The sequence below is a fragment of the Squalius cephalus genome (assembly GCF_949319135.1).
Source record: "Squalius cephalus genome assembly, chromosome: 4".
Classification (NCBI taxonomy): Eukaryota; Metazoa; Chordata; class Actinopteri; order Cypriniformes; family Leuciscidae; genus Squalius; species Squalius cephalus.
Genome location: NC_137125.1, coordinates 19,833,432 through 19,851,068, shown reverse-complemented (window position 1 = coordinate 19,851,068; position 17,637 = coordinate 19,833,432). Strand labels below are relative to the sequence as shown.

General features: G+C 36.2%; 1 long non-coding RNA gene across 2 annotated transcripts; it reads right to left on the bottom strand.

Annotated features, from left to right (window-relative positions):
- Positions 1-12,644: 12,644 nt before the first annotated feature.
- LOC307157843 lies at positions 12,645-14,362 on the bottom strand. 2 transcript variants are annotated; one of them, XR_013821100.1, is made up of 3 exons: positions 14,318-14,362; positions 13,432-13,499; positions 12,645-13,011 (listed from the first exon to the last, which is right to left on the bottom strand). It is a non-coding gene; the product is annotated as an uncharacterized lncRNA (long non-coding RNA). The 2 variants fall into 2 exon arrangements; XR_013821101.1 differs by lacking the exon at positions 14,318-14,362 and adding an exon at positions 13,948-14,021.
- Between the last annotated feature and the right edge of the window lie 3,275 nt (positions 14,363-17,637).

The following is a 17,637-nucleotide window of genomic DNA, read 5'->3' as shown; positions in this document are numbered from 1 at the left end:
GAGTTCATTGAAATTATCCATCCTCGATCACTTTTAGTCAGCTTTGACGAAACTCCTCTTAGCTAGCGCGTCTTTTCAAAGTGACATTTGACCTAAATACTGCGCGCTGAGTCGCTAAAACGGACTTATCGTGTTGTGTTCACCAACAAGGGTGCGAGTGCTTGTCTGTTTCTGCTGTAAAACATGAACTCGCGATGCCTTGACAGCGGACAATACCGACTTTTGTGAAAAAAACTTGTTTAGGGTTTAGTCAGTCTTGTCAGGCGTCTTTTTCAGATGAGGAGATTAACGTTACACGAGCAGGCGGTTGGTGAGTAAACGAAAATGTGCGCTTTGGCGGAAGGATGTTACATGAGAATGTGGAGAGTGTCAAAATAAATGTGTATATCGATATTTTAAGTGTGGAATCGATGCATCGTATCGTTAGACGTTATATCGATGCATCGATCCATATCGATGTATCGTTACACCCCTACCCATAGGCTGCCATTGTGTAGGTGGGGGGGAGAAGCGAAAGAAACCTAAAATTCTCGGGACAGCAGCATGTGTCCACATTTTAATCTTAACCGTTCTATTTCATCAGAAATGATCTGTAAACAGGGCTTTAAGTGTAAAATACCGAACTTGTCCTTTAAGTATCTTTTTTTTAATGAGCAGGAAGAAAATTAGTGATATTCCCTGCTCTCACAATGTCACTTCAAACTTTCAAAGGGTTAGTTTACCCGAAAATTAAAATTCTGTCATATTCTGTCTTTTTAATGAAATCTGAGAGATTGTGGTCACTCCAATGACAGTACAGATAACCAAAACTTTCTAGAGCCAAAAATGTCATCATAATATTAAAAACGAATCAATATGAATCAAGAGGTTTAATCTAAGTCTTCTGAAAAGACACAATTGCTATATATGATGGACAGATTTAATTTAGCCATAATAGACATTGATTAAAACACATGTACAGTGCATTGCATACACCCAAGTGCTTGTATTTATGCGTAACCCACCAATGAGGATTGTTCTAGTGTGTTTGAAGTTACTTTTACAAACACAAATCGAATTGAGAGGTGTAATCTATGTTATGACATTTTTGGATCTAGAAAGATTTGGTTATCTGGACTGTCAATGGAGTGACCCAAATCTCTCAGATTTCATTAAAAAAATATCTTAATGTGTTATGAAGATGAAAGACAGTCGTATGGGTTTGGAGCAACATGAGAGTGAGTAAATGATGATAGAATTTTCATTTTCAGGTTAACTAACCCTATAGGATATGGTCCTATATATTTTGAACAATTTATTTCCACTTTTTCAATATTTTATCTTTATTTAAATTTAAAATCATTTCCAAAAGCCTGACACTACATCTGTGCTCACTCTGCTGAACAAACACTGTCTGCAATGGAGAAGGGGTATTGCAAAAAAAAAACCCATTCTCATTTTCAGGAAGAAGTACGTACTTGTGTTTTACACTGGACAAAGGTACTATTTCAGTCTTTTCTTGCAAGACAGAGACTCTATAACATCCAAGTGCAGATCGGAGTCCCATGGATAAGTGTAAAATGATTCTGTTTTTTGGAACCTCTGACACACTACATGAACGCTTTCATTCTGTTTGATTATGTCCTAAACTATGGCTATGTCTGTGTCGATTTTGATTCAATTGTCTCCTTGTTTGGGTGACAAAACAAAATCTGAGAAATGCACCTTTTTTAGCTCTTTTGAACTTGATGACAGAAGTAGATCTCCATCAGATTGATGAGATTCTTTTGGAAGCATTTCTGAAAGTCTTTTGACAACGTGATATAAAGGACGATCTGGTTTTCTAACCAATCGTTTCAATTCACCCAGGTAATTTTAATATGGAAATGCCGCTATATTATCAAGAGGGCCGAATGCTTTATACTCGTCTGCAAGATGGATAACCTGGTGGACATTGAAAACTACTTTGTCTGTGCCATACAATCTGATGTCATGTGTTACAAATGACAACAGAGCCTTTTTAGCAAATTCAATCATTGAATCAGAGAGGCCGGGACTAAGCTGCAGAAACATGCCAACAGAAAAGAGAAGAAAGTTGTCATAAATTGCGGATTCAACACATCCTTTTAAAACAACGGGACCAGTGTATATCATGAACTGGCGGAACTCTGTGGCCTTCCATCTATCCACATCTGTCAAAGAACGAGGTTTCCTGGCAAACTCTTGAGGCATAAAAGAACGGAGAGCAACAAGATTTCTGTCTGAAATCTCTGCTATACGCTGTGATGACAACCTTGTTCTAAGCTTTTTCCCTTTCATCCACATTTGAATTAATCTCCTCATTACTCCAAGACAGCAGGTGTGCACGTAGTCTAACGGGAATTGGGTTACCAGTTAAACTATTGTTCAAATGGTGTTCTTCATTTGTCATCATTTCATAATCCATATGTCAGTACGCAGTGGAGCACCCATTTCAGGATATGTCATTTTATTAGACCATACTCCAGTCTGGGAACATTTGTCACAACCAAAATAGCCATTGTGAGACTTGACATTTTTGATGAATGCTCGTGCAGGGGCGTCGCAAATAAAGGAGGAGACAACAACTTTAAAATGAGTACCATTCTTTACAATGCCTTCTTGCAAAACCACTTTTAATTCTGCAATAAAATCTTTCAAATACTTCCAGAGTGCGCTCGGTTTACTATTGCCACAGAACAAACCAATTACAAATGGAGATCGTGTTTTATCACAGTCAACTGTTGCAAGAATTGGCCAAAATTATGTTCTGGAGCTTTTAAACAGGGGGATGCCATCAATATTAAACTGCAAAGCAAGAGGTTTTAAATTTTCAGAAATATTGGAGATCCTACCTAATATGTTTTGCAAGCCATTTACCATTAAAAAATGGTAATATTCACCATTGCAAATATTTACTACGGGTACCTTTGTCTGTGTACAAAGAAGAGTCCTTGCATCCTTGGGCAAACCAGGAAATTCTGATCTTAGGATTGCCAATAGTGCTGTTAGAGCTACTAGAGGGATGCAAAAAGATGCTGCCCATGTTTGCAGTTTAGTTTGCAACTGATTAAGTGAATTGTTGCTACTGCTATCAGATTCGGATACTACCAGGATCAGAGAGATTGTCAGAATCACAGAAGAAATCAACCTGTTTTTTTTCCAGATCACATGAGTTCTCATGTGGGGACAAAAGAGAGGAAACTATATTACAAGAAGATGTGAGATCTCTACTTTCAGAGTCTTGACATTTGTGACCATGAACAGATTCCTCAGTGTTTTCAGTTTGTGTTTTGTATTTATCTAAAATCTCTCTTTCTATCTCTTGTACACTGGCCAAAGTCTTTCTCCTTTTAGTCCAATAAGACATTGTGGTATGTGTGTGTTATTGTCAGTATTATATATGTATTTGGTTATATAAAGATTTATATGTACAGGTATATTATTTTTAGTCAAGCAAGGTGTTAACTGATGTGTTGTAAAGTGTGAATTGTTGTTTATAATTATTAGTTTACCTAGTATAATAAAAATGATGATTTTGGAAAATGCTCCTGAAAAACAAAAATAAGAGATATATCAAAATAATTGTTAATATTGTGTAGTTTAGTGCAATTAATGTCAAACCTTTTTCTTTGTTTGTATTTTTTTTAAGAGAAAACATGCATGTACTGTACCTGATATATATATCCAAAAGATTAGATTAAAAATGCTGTCAATCATCTTTTATTAATTTTTTATATTTAATATATTTTATTCATCTCAATTTTTTACAACTGGAGAACAAGTACGTTCTAAGAAACTTGCTTGGTTTTATTCATTTCAGAGGGCTAACAGCAATATTATAATAATTATAATTACAAACTATTAGCCGTTCTAAAGAGATGAAGTCTATAGTACTCATTTTGTCCATTAGATGGAGCAAAAGTATAAGAAATCACTTGTAAAACTTTTTTTTTTATCAGTCTCCATTATTTTTAATGACAAACAAAAGCCTGAATTAATTTTTAATGTAGGGTACTGACAATACAGTTTAATAAAACAAGTTTACGGATAAAGTTGTGTGACGATTATAATTAAATATTTAACTTTGTTATATCCCAATATTGAAGACATTGGTCAAGTTTCCAGACGTTTAGACATAAAATGAAGGGACAAGTGTATTTCCCACAATATACATTATTTTATTTTTATAAAGACACTTATTTAGTGCTGTATGAAGAATACAACAAACCTTTTATTTGCAAAATTGCAAGCAAAATAAGCACATTAAATAATATAAATAAACACAAGCTCGGAAGTGCCCGCAAACTTGGTACTGTGACTTGACTTGATCCTTAGCAGGAACTGCCTTTTTGTGCACTGGGACTTGAGACTTGATAGTAAGGACTTTTGTTTTGACTTTAACATGCGTTACTTGCTCCCATGTCTGTCGATTTTGTTCCTCATAACCGGTATTCTATTGTTTAAAAATCAGTAAATAAAATAAAATAAACATCAATATGATTTATTGCTAATTTATGGCCATTTTACCCACATATTGTTAAATGACTTTAAACCTAAATATTGATTGAATGAAATAAACTAAAAAAAGAATATGTAGATAAAATTGTATAATACTTACTCTTTCGCCAATATGAGCCCAAAACAAGAAGCGGTCTGTAAAAAGAATAATATAATATAATTATAAAAAAACAAGTTATTTAAATCCTTAAGACAAATTATTATTGCTGCATGATGTATCTGTTTGAACTAAATACAAATACTAAGAAAGTATCTGATACTCAGTCAAAAAAATATACTCACAAGAAAAAAAGCCAAAGATGCTTAGTGTCAAAAGAGTCGTTGGGTTGACAGTCGTTGAGAGTTGGGGTGCTGCTGATGACACATAAACAAAGTGGAGAAAAAAAGAAAAGAAAAAGAAAACACATTAGTAGTCAGACACTGCATACTGTATGAATTGACATGGATTGTTTATTCATTAATGATAATTGTGAACATTTTAAATTGGAAATGATGCTAGATTGTTGTCTAAGATGTATATCCGTCTAATTTGTAAAGCCATTACTGGTGACTGTGATGTATGATGCATGATGTATCTGTTTGATGGTCTAAATACAAATACTAAGAAAGTGTCTGACACTCAATCAAAAAAATTTACTCACAAGAAAAAAAGCCAAAGATATTTTGTACTTTGGCTCTCAAAAGAGCCGTTGGGGTGTATTTTAGGTGCTGCAAGACACAAAAAAACATTATTCAGACATTACTGTTCAAATTACACATGTTTTTCATTAGATCATTTATGAGCATCATGGCAAATCAGAGATGTATGATGACTATTAGATTGATCACTTAAAGGGGGGGTGAAATGCTATTTCATGCATACTCAGTTTTTTACACTGTTAAAGAGTTAGATTCCCATGCTAAACATGGACAAAGTTTCAAAAATTAAGTTGAACAGTACCAGTCAAAAGTTTGGAAACACTACTATTTTTAATGCTTTTGAAAGACGTCTCTTATGCTCATCAAGCCTGCAGTTAAAAACAAAACAAAAAACAGTAATATTATGAAATATTATTACAATTTAAAATAATGGTTGTCTTTTTTAATATACTTTAAAATGTAATTTATTTTTGTGATGCAAAGCTGAATTTTCATCAGCAAGTACTGCAGTCTTTGGTGTCTTATGATCCTTCAGAAATCATTCTAATATGCTGATTTATGATCAATGTTGGAAACAGTTGTGCTGCTTAATATTTTTTTATAACCTGAGATATTTTTTTCAGGATTATTTGATGAATAAAAAGTTAAAAAGAACTGTATTTATTTAGAATAGAAATCTTTTGTAACAATATACACTACCGTTCAAAAGTTTGGGAACAATAACTTTTTTTTTTTAAAGAAATTAGTACTTTAATTCAACAAGAATGCGTTAAATTGATAAAAGGTGATGGTAACGATTTATATTGTTAGAAATGTTTTTATTTTGAATAAATGCTGTTTTTATGAATAAATGCTGTTAACGTTTTACTCATCAATGAATCCTGAAAAAAGTATTCCAAAAAAATATATTAAACAGCACAACTGTTTCCATCATTGATAATAACTGAGTATCAAATTATCATATTAGAATGATTTCTGAAGGATCATAAGACACCAAAGACTGGAGTACTTGCTGATGAAAATTCAGCTCTGCATCACAAAAATAAATTACATTTTAAAGTATATTAAAAAAGAGAACCATTATTTTAAATTGTAATAATATTTCATAATATTAGTGTTTTGTTTTTGTTTTTTTAACTGCAGGCTTGATGAGCATAAGAGACTTCTTTCAAAAGCATTAAAAATAGTAGTGTTTCCAAACTTTTGACTGGTACTGTACGTTTGAAGGAGTATTTTTGTTCTAAAAATGCTCCTTCCGGTTTGTCACAAGTTTCGGAAAGTTTTTTTCGAGTATGGGCATGTGTGACGTCAGATGTGGCGGAATTTCCTTATATGGGTCCTAAGGGCACTTCTCAGGAAGAGCACGCGCGCACACGTAGACCAGAGCAGAGACATTCACTGACCAGAGCGAGAGAGCGAAATGTCACCAAAGTGTGTTTTTGGTTGCCAGGGCAAGACAACCCTGCACAGATTACAAAAAAAAAACAGCATTAAGGGACTAGTGGATGGAGTTTATTTTTTACAGAGCATCAACGGAGTTGTGGAAGTGTTTTTGTTTGTTCCCTGCATTTCGAAGATGCTTGTTTTATAAACAAGGCCCAGTTCGACGCCGGACTTGCAAATCGTTTATTACTTAAGGATGATGCAGCCCCAACGAAAAAGGGTCACGATCGTGCGTTGGAACCGCAGGCGGTGAGTAAAACTGCTTCAAATATCTCTGTGTTGTTAACTTAGCTATCGGTGCGTAAGCACAGCAAGTAAACAACATGATCACGTATAGTTAAAGAAAGAAAAAAAAAATACGACGACATAAAGTGGAACTTAGTCATTTACAAAAACCGCTAAGCAAATATATACAGTTTCAATACATACCACATAGAGACGTCCTGCTGTAGTCGTTGCTTCTGCTGCTCCTGTTCAATTTCAGCCTCGGGATCTGATTCTGGATCATAAATGTATGGCTGAATCTGACTGTTAGCCATGGTTTGTTTTGGATGATGTTTTTTTCCTCACGGTAAAGCATACTTGCCAACCTTGAGACCTCAGAATTAGGGAGATATTCAAAAGGACGGAGGGTGGGGAGGGGGGTTGAATATACATGTATATATTCGAACATGTAGAATATATGTCGTCATATATATCACACACACAAACTCAAAGAAAAATGTAATTAATTTATTTGACAAATTCAATTCCTTAAGGCCTCTCTCCAGGAGGTTAGACCCTAATTTGTACAATAACAACAACATTCCTCTACTAGGCGGTTGCACGACTACTGATTTCTGCTAGTCGATTTCTTATCAAAACAATACTCAAGTTACTCGACTACTCGTGGTTCATGCTACTGTAAATGAAAAGACATGAAATAGCTAGATCTTATCAATAAACATTTATTAATTCATAGCCTAATGCAACAATTACATAGGTAAACTCTCAAAACATTATAATTATGACATTTCATTTTTAAATTTTCATGCAACAGTCTAAAGCTAAATAAATAGCTGTTCTTGCCTTTCATTTCAGACTAGGGGCCGTTCACATATCGCGTCTTTTCCGCGCTCAAGGTCGTTATTTCAACCGTAGGCACGCGGCCGCGGTGAGCACGCTCATAATGGAAGCAACGTGCGCTAGTTTTTCCAGGCGGGTTTTTCCTTCTCATCTCCAGAAATATATCTAGTAGTAAAGCTAATGCGAGGGCTAGAAATCAATTAAGCCTTTGCTGATACTTCTTCGTCGTCATCATGGAGAGCGCAGTTTGGTTGCATAGCAACGACAGACGCCATGGGAGCGCAAGCGTTTGGGCTGAAACGGCGCCCAGTGACGGATGGTGTAGCAATATTATTGTCCGGGTGGAAATCGGGAGAAATTCGGGAGAAAGGTCGGTCCGGGAGCTTTTCGGGAGGGGCTTTGAAATTCGGGAGTCTCCCGGAAAAATCGGGAGGGTTGGCATGTATGCGGTAAAGGATGTCACAGCTTCCAGACGCTCTCAACGCTCTCAACCTACGCGCGCTCGTGATTCTTTAGCTCCGCCCACACGCCTCCAGCCGCTCGTGTTTTTCCGGAAAAACTTGGTACAGCCTATCTTTTTTTTATAAATATAATAAAACTAAAGACTTTTTGGAGATATGAAGGATGCAATACTAATCTATAGGTACTCAAGATTAACAGGAGATTGAGTGAAAATGAGCATTTCACCCCCCCTTTAAGACAGTCAGATGTCAGTTAACCCTATAAAAAACAACAAAGAATCATTATTTTCATGAAGTTATTAATGGTTGTGTAAATATTTACAATAACATCCGAAAATGTTTTTGTTAGAAGTAAAAAATGACAAGGAAAAACGCCATGCAATGTCAATGGAGACTGATATTTCCCTGTGTGGGCGTGGCCTAGATGCGCTCTGTCTCGTCTAGACAGATTATAATATAATATAATTATTATAATATAATATAATTATCATACAATAATTGTATAATTTATTTATTTTAAAGTAACGATAACATCACAGACATATGATGAAACGAAAAAGTTCATTTCAATATGAGCGGATTTTCTCTATCCCAAATGACGTCACACAGACGTAACGGCATTTAACGGTATTTAATTATAGCGACTAGTGGACGGTGGGAAAAAACCCGGAAAACCATTGTTTATGTGAAAAGTAGTGGTACATTTACTGGAAAACACAGTAAATCAATTTTGAGACAATTAAAAATGTTCATTAGGTGAAAGTGGCAGTTATTTATCTTATCTGGTTACCCTGAGTAGGGGCCTATAGCCTAGTATGCTATAATTCGATTTTATTATTTACTTTCTTCAAAGTTTTAAGTGTCATTTACCTTTGTATGGGGTTCGTATGTTTTAACAGTACCTAAATCGGTTAAGTAAAAAGTACTTTACCTCAGAAATGCTGAATATGGATGTCCACTTACAATGATGAAAACCAGGTTCTGCGCGCGGTGGTCACAACCCCTGCTTATTATATGTGCGGGGTTTTTTTTAACAGTAACAAAATGTTGAACATGTTGAAAGACCGGGGTGGGTTTAAACAAGTTTGACTTCTTCCCACTCCGTTTCAAGCAATAGATCGATTTATGTTGTAAAGTTGATGAATTTATATTTTCGTATTGATTTAATCAGAATGCTTCTTTATTGCCTTTTAACAAAGAATTTGACACACTTGTAAAAATGCTCTTTATGTGAATGAGTGGGTGGCTCTTAAAAGAGCCGTTGTTGCCTTTAAAAGGTCATTTGGCTTCAACTTTGGAGTTCCTCCCGCAGAGCTTCTTTGAGGTTGCTCAGCAGAAGCTGGTTTCCCTCTGGGCTCAGGTGGACTCCATCGCTAGACAGATGTTTCTGTGGCAAATGCAGCGCATCAGTCACCTTCCCGTTGATCCACCGCCTGCCCTTTTCCACGCCGTAGCCAGTCCTGCCAGTCTGACCTCTCCAATTCAGATGGGGCAGAATGTATGAAAACACCAGCCTGGTACTGGGAAACATCATGAAGCATTTGGCCAGGTCACGCGTTATTTCCTGAAGGAAACCAAGGCGATCCCGGCCCTCCTGACACAAACTGTTCCCACCCAGGTGGATAATCAGGATGTCTGGAGCTGGAGCTCTGGCCTGAAGAGAACGCAGAGCTGGAAGCAGCTGCTCCCAAAGTCTACCTACTCTGCCATCCCAGGTGATCTCACAGCACAGATCAAGGTTTTCGTCCAGGCCTTGCTCACAGATGTGAGAATTCAGCCTGCGAATTATTGAACTGTCGACGATCTAAACTCATGGTGCCATCTCAAATTTAAATTACCCTCTTACCATTGTAAAGTACCATCTGTGAATATATGTACTGTCACAGATAGCCTGTGACCTATGACTAAAAGGACTTTTATTTTGTAAGGACTGCTGAAGTGCATATACACCCATAAACAGTTTACACCAATACACACACACAATCTACATGCCGGCAAAATAACATCATATACTAGGCGCTTTGATTAGTTCCATGTTTTTTATATATATAATTTTCTTTTCTTTTGTTGGTTGTTTGTTTTGTCTCAATGCTTAATGTTTTGTTTTGTTATTTGATTTAACATTCAAAGAAACCACACCAAACTCTTTTACAAATGTTAACAGTTTATTTCCCCTGTAACAAACATATACACATAAAATACTGTTATACTCACATTGTGGGTCACCGCTCTACTGGCAAATCCATGTGCAGCGACTAGTGATGTGACATTTGCACCGAGGCATCGGAGCTTGTGTCGAGAAAAAATGGGCGTGCCAGATGAAGCCGCGATTCGAGGCTTGTGTTGTTAACGTGAAAATCACGTGACTAATGACAAACGAGGCCTCGGTTTGTGTGGATACGTCATCGTTCGGTCTGAGTGTCGCTTCCGGATAAAAGGCAGTTCGAAACTCGCGCCACCTTGTGGGTGTTGTCAGGAGTAGTAGAAGCAGTTGTAGTAGTTTCAGAGAGTAAGATAACTATCATTGTCATTGTGTCATATATGTGTTATGGCTGTATATTATTACATTATCAGGTTAGAATAGTTATCAGGCACGTGCAGGGGGGGGGGGGGGGCGTTGGGTGCTTGAGCACCTGCCCCTTTGCGCCCAAAGTGCCCTTTTGTCAAGGCAAAATTTCCTCTCTTTCTTTTGTAATTAAAGGCCCTTTTGTGGATGCCTGCCCAATCTAACTATTAGTAAAATTAATTAATAATAATTTAGCCGTAAATAAAATGACCCACATGATGACCTTTCACCTCACGCTGCACGCGCATTTTTTAATTTCGCGCGCCTACACACACTACCAGAATTTGCTTAAAATCTGCGGCTGCTGGTAAGTGGCGTTTCACAGCGAAGTGAATTTGATGTTTGTTTTTGTTATTATTATTTTACAAGGAGGACGTGAAGAGAGCATGCAGAGATGTTGTTTATATTGCTGTGTGTAGGCTGTAGAAGTAACTGTTTTCCTGAATGCCATCAAGATTGAAACCAAGACTGATTTCATAACAGGTCAATAAACAAATAGTTGAAATTAAGTCACTTACATTTTAGACGCAATGACTGTTTTTGTTCTGTTTCAGCAGCGAAAATAGTTCCAAACAAAGATCACCGCAGAATCATCGCGCATCTCACAGCAACACTCAGCCATGTTTCATTACTGAATGATTCAGCGTTTTGAATGAATCGGTTGAGTCAAAGATTCAATTACCCATTCATAAACTGCCTCATTCTGAATAAATCAGCCGTTTGAACGAATCGTTTGAATGAATGACTCAATGACTCGCTCATTAAAACGGTCGCCTGCCGCCTCCTACTGGCGGTTTAGTTTCAAAGTATCATTCTTTTCAAAATTCCTTATTTGTTTATTGAAAAATATTTAAAATAATCTAATTTAATACAGTTGTAATTTTTCAATGTAAATTATTTAATCTGATTGGTAACAGCCTAGTGTCTTTTTTATTTAAAATTAGTGTATTTTAATTGAATATATTGATCAAATTTAAGAATTTGAAATGAAAGATGGAGCATACATTTAATAAAATTTGGGTAAAAATGCCCTTTATAAAAGGTACAAAAAAGTAGTGTTTTCAAACAGTGACGTAATGAAACTTTGACATTTAAGTTTGAAGGGAGTAAAGCCTCTGTTTAGGCTATTAAGGAAATGTAATTTTGCCAAAAGAAGAACTTTTATTTTATATATATGTTAATTTTAAATCAGCCTACTTCAGTGTGATATGTTACCATATTATCATGCTTAACACTAAGAATTTGAATAATTGTAATGGGATGATCAGATGCAGATATCTAAATCAAAGAATATGGGTGATTTGTGGGTGGATTATTTATTTTTAACAGTGGATTCGGGTGACTCAAAGTGCACCAGATTAATGAATTTATCTTTAAAATGTACAAAAATTTCTTCTGGGGGGGCATGCCCCCGGACCCCCGTAGAGGTAGCGAGCTCAACCCACAAAAATACTGTAGGAAACACATTAGGCTACATGATGATCTACAAAAAAATACACTTTTAATTATCTTATTATTAAAATACATTATTAGGATTTTACCACCTCCGCCTCATTTTGAGCCAGGAAAAACACAGCCCCATTTTAAATCCTTGTTCCATGTACCCCCCTTTTATACTTTGTTTCAGTACTGAAACATTTCAGTATTTTTCTACACAGAATGGACTTAAATGGCAACCAACTATCCCAATGTTCAAAGAAGGTTCAAATGTCAGTCTTATCTAGTCATTTAAAAAAAAAAAAAAAAAAAAAAAAAAAAATTTATACTATTAAACCACAAATGGCCGATGGTTTTGCTAGATAAGACCTTTATTTCTCAACTGGGATTGTGTAGAGACCCTGAAGCAGCTTTGAGACGGACATTTGAACCTTCTTTGAACGTTGGGATAGTTGGTTGTCATTAAAGTCCATTCTGTGTAGAATAATCCTGAAATGTTTTCCTCAAAAAAACTTAATTTCTTTTCCACTGAAGAAAGAAAGACATGTATATCTTGGAAGACATTGGGGTGAGTAAATTATTAGGAAATTTTCATTTTGGGGTGAACTAATCCTTTAAAGAGTTGTGAGAAAATGAAATGCGTGTCAGATTCAAGCAGCAATAACCATAAACGATTAAAACGATTTATCGTGCAGCCCTACAAACAGGTGTAAAGAAATTAGCCTACTCTTTTTGTCTTCTGTTGTTTTACTTACCGGTTGTACATCAATGAAGAGGTTCTTGCCTCTTGAATAGTTGGCCGAAAGGTTTTGTGGCCAATCTTGTACACAGGCGGGGGAAGAATCACAGGCAGGATTGTAAGTGCTAGTATGCCTTTGGAATCTAAGAATAGAAAAATGGCAAATTAGAACTTGTTCGTTCATCAGCTTTTAAATTAAGAAAAGTGCATTTCTAACTAAGGTCAACTTAGAATGAGTGAAATTAGCTTAAATATATAACAGTTAAATATTTACTCTGGTAATCTAAAAACATTTATTGTTATTAAAGGTATAGTTCACCTTAAAATGCAAATTTACTCACTAAATTTTACTCACCTAAATTCACCCTACATGGTTTGACATTAAGTCTTGTCATGTGCTTGTACTTTGGACAAGTAAATTGGCCATTCATGTTTTTGAGCTTACTGTGAATGGTGTAGCAAACTTTGTTAAGGGTTAGGGTTGGCACTGGATGCAACTGTGAAAAAAGATTACCTACAAAGAAAGAGAATTTGAAATGCAAAATTGTTCATCACATATTTACCAGCAATTTTTCAATGAGGCACTCAAGATTCCAGTTGAGGAGTTTTTGTTGAACAAAAATGTCCATTGCTGTAAAAGAAAAGGAAACATCTGATTAGTAATATCTTTACAACGTTAGCATGTCTTATACAATGCTTTTAAAATTAATTTTTATGCTGGCTCCAGTTAATAAAAAAAAAAAAAAAAAATTATAATATATATATATATACACAGAGCCGGTTTAAGACCAAATAAATTGTACTTCAGTAACTACTTTGATTATCTTTACATAGTTTCTGAACATAACTGAAGCAACACTGAACTGACTTCAAATGAACAGTGAAAGTTTTTGATAAGAATTGTACTGAGCTGGACGATGACATCACTGTTTTCTGCAGAAATGCTTAGCCAAATTGAATGAAGGCGCACGCACCCAAACACAGAGAACATACTGAAGCGTAATAAAATATTTTATGTAAAGCTACCTTTCGAAAATGACTAACAAAAACATTTAAATAATAGGTAACGTTAGACTTACAGCTTCTTTAGCATATCCAGCCACTAACGTTAGCCAGTGACGTTAACGTACACTGCATCCATCCAACACCGCCGAGTCAACATTTCTGGAGATAAAACAGACACCAACAACTGTACTTAGACATTGAGACCGTGTTATAAGTGGAATAATTGATGACAGACCGTGTAAAAATAATGAATGGTATGTGTAACGTAACGTTAGCATAACGGTCTCTAGTTCGACAGACGCAAAATCTAGACTAACGTTAGAGCATTTGGTCCGTCGTCAATAATTCATAGTTCATTTCAACATAACTTCTTGTTGACTTTCTGACGACTTTGACCAACGTTACTTAACGTTAGGATAGTTTTAATAAAACAGGGTTGCTCACCTTTACGCTCGCTCCTGCTTGAACCTCTCGTCCTCCTGTTGACGTAGTGATGATTTTGAACAGTGTGGACAAAAGCGCGCGACTCGCGAGGAGGTAGCGCTGGGTCAAAATTTCCAAAACAAACCCAAATGCTGGGTCATTGTCAGCTGATTACGGAGAAAATAACCCAGCAACACTGTCGAAATGCTCAACCCAGCATTTGGGTTTAAAAATAACCCAGCATTTTTTAGAGTGTACTAATCCCAATAAGTTTGATAACGCCAACATTTTCCTATTTACATGTTGTGATTTGTATAGTCACAGTGTGTACAAATAACAAGGTCATATGAGACACAGACATTTTTTAAACGTTTAAATACTGGGAACTATTTTCTCAGAAGGCGAAGCACTGCTACTTGGGCGGCGTGATTAGCGCAGCACCCGAGAACAAGACAAGATAAAGAAATCTTAAACATTATAGCCACACAAATGTGGTTCAGGCAACGCGTATTCATTCACTGCACTGCACTGCAACAAAACAAAATATAAAATACAACCCTGCCTCTTTGTTTAAATATAATATAAAAATATTAAACATTTTAATATGGTCCAGGCAATATGTGCATTTGTACTAAACAACAGATGTTGCAGTAAACAACATTACAGATCATCTTCACTGTAATAAAATTTAAAATGACAAAACTCAGTCTCTTTTTTGTTAAATTTCAGTTTTATCAATATTAGCCATTATGTAAAAGGTACAAGAAGCTATACAATAAGAAATAAAGCAAACAATTCAGTCAAACATATAAAGTCAGCGCTCTAGTCTAACCTTACAACGGTAAAGTTAAATAGCTTAAATATATAAAGTTATGAAACTTCACTTAGCCCTCAGCCAGAACGATTGGCCAGGGAACAAATTATAGATTCACGAGACCAAATATCGCCCGTTAGATATACACAAGACAAATTATATCTCATGTTTAACTACTACAAAGACGTCAGAGTCAGCGGCAAACGTCAGAAGGACCAGCCGAGGAAAGGCTGTTCCAGGCGGGGTACATGAGCATTGAGCGTCCGCTGATCGCCTGCATCTCACAACCTGGATCAAATTTTCATAAATCTTTATAAATAAACCACAGATTTGAGCTTTAAACAACTACATTCTCACCTGAAAAACTCTTAAAACTACATTTCGTGACACAGTAACAGTAGTATTATATTTCAACTGTATTACAAAATGGCACTTCTTATGTTGTCATTCCGCTTGTAGCACACGCAAGTGACGTTTCTCTGTCAACTAATCAACATCCTGCAGTGAGTCTAGCTCCACCCTTTAGTACCCTACCACTGTGCTAGGTACCCCAACGGAAGGGTACCTAAAAAGTGGTACAGTACGGTTTGGCATTTCGGTACCATTCAAAACTTTTGACTTTGGAAACGGAAATAATTGCGTACCATACCGTACTGTACCGTACCGCTCAGTGTAAACGAGCCATTAGCGACTGCAGCTCGTGTTGGATGAGCAGAGCAGACTTTACAATAGTTTACAATGGTTTTATTTTATTTTATTTTATTTTAAACAGCCAAACGACAGTGGAGGCATGTAATGTGAATGTAACTGTGGCACATTCTATGCTTATTTCATCTCGTCACATTTTAGTCACGCGAGATCTTGTGGCACGAGATCTCGTCACACCCCTACATTGCATTTTATTTACCTGTAAGGCGATACAAATCTCTTTTTTTCTGCTGAATGCCCAAATACAACCCTTCAATCTGATGCTGCAACCCATCTGGATCGTTGGTTCTATTGCCATCGGGAACTGTTTAAAATAGCATATTAGACTACTGAATCAGGACATTAACTAAGCATTAAGCAAGAACAGTATTTTAAGATTTAAAATACTTAAAATAAATTATAATATTTAATTTATATAAAAACAATGGAAAACAAAAATTGAGAATGCACCTTGAGTTGCCCATCGCTTAACGTCGCACACCCATTGCTGCAGCTCTTCTTTGGACTTTGCAAAGTATCAATCGAGGCTGTTATGGCAAATTTGGCTGTCACGTGATATCTGGCGGGCAACAAACGTGGTTAGTGCATCCAATCGCACAACAACTATCTGGCATGTCGTGTACACCTCAAAACACCAACTTTTGTATATTAAAACTGGCAACGTCCTGGCAAGATCCTTGATTAGTTTACTGGTTTTCGTTGCTAGAGAATGACGTTCTTGCCCGCCAGCCAGTACAACTGACGTCACGTGCAAAGTATCAATATCATCTTTGGCTTCCTTCATCTTTTGCCCAGTCTTAAACATAGGTGAGATTATGCACTTAACTGAATATGACTGTTTAAAAAGAAATGAATAGTAAATGTATGGTTTAAAACAACACTGTTTTAAAGGTGTGGTACCTTGATATACCGCCTAGACAAGTAAATGTGCAGGTTCTTCTTCTTCTTTCTTTCATTCCATCCTTTGGCATGAAGGGTGATCATATCCACTCGTGCTAAATGGAAAAAACACAGCTTTTATACACACATAAATAAATAAAACCTTAAATGCCTATTCACTGGCCATTAATATTCCAAGCTTTTCAAAATGAACATTCTGTCACCATTTCCTCTCCCTCAAGTTGTTCACCCTCAATTTTTTTCTTCAAGAGAACACAAAATATATTTTTAAGAATGTTGGTAACCACACAGATAATGGACCCCATTGACTTCCATAGTAGGACAAAAATACTATGGAAGTCAATGGGGTTCATCAACTATCTGGTTACCAACATTCTTCAAAATGTATTTTTTTTGTGTTCAGCAGAAGAAAGAAATCATACAGGTTTAAAAAACTTGAGGGTGAGTAAATTATGAAAAAAAGCATCATTTTAAAATGGACTATTCCTTTACGCAATTTATGAAAAGCTAAACAACTAAAATGAGCACAAATATAAAATAAAATAATACTAAATGGAGTAATTCCAATAGGGTCCTTACACCATCGGTGCTCAGCCCGAATTACTTCAATTCCCTATAATTTTCAGCCAAAATGCATTTTTAAATTTGACTATGAAATTTTATATTCTATTGTCTAAATCTACGGACTTACATACATATGACACTTACCAGCCTTACTCATATACTTTGTTGTAAGAGCAACACGTGATAGAAAACTGTTAACTTGTTCTACTTCTTCACCTATAGTAGTGCCTTAGTGATGCGCGGGTCGGCTTTTTTTCCAACCCGCGGGTCCCGCTTTTATGAAATTATTTGGCCCGCCCCAGCCCGCCCCAGCCCGCCCCAGCCCGCCCCAGCCCGCCCCGCACCACTGTATCTA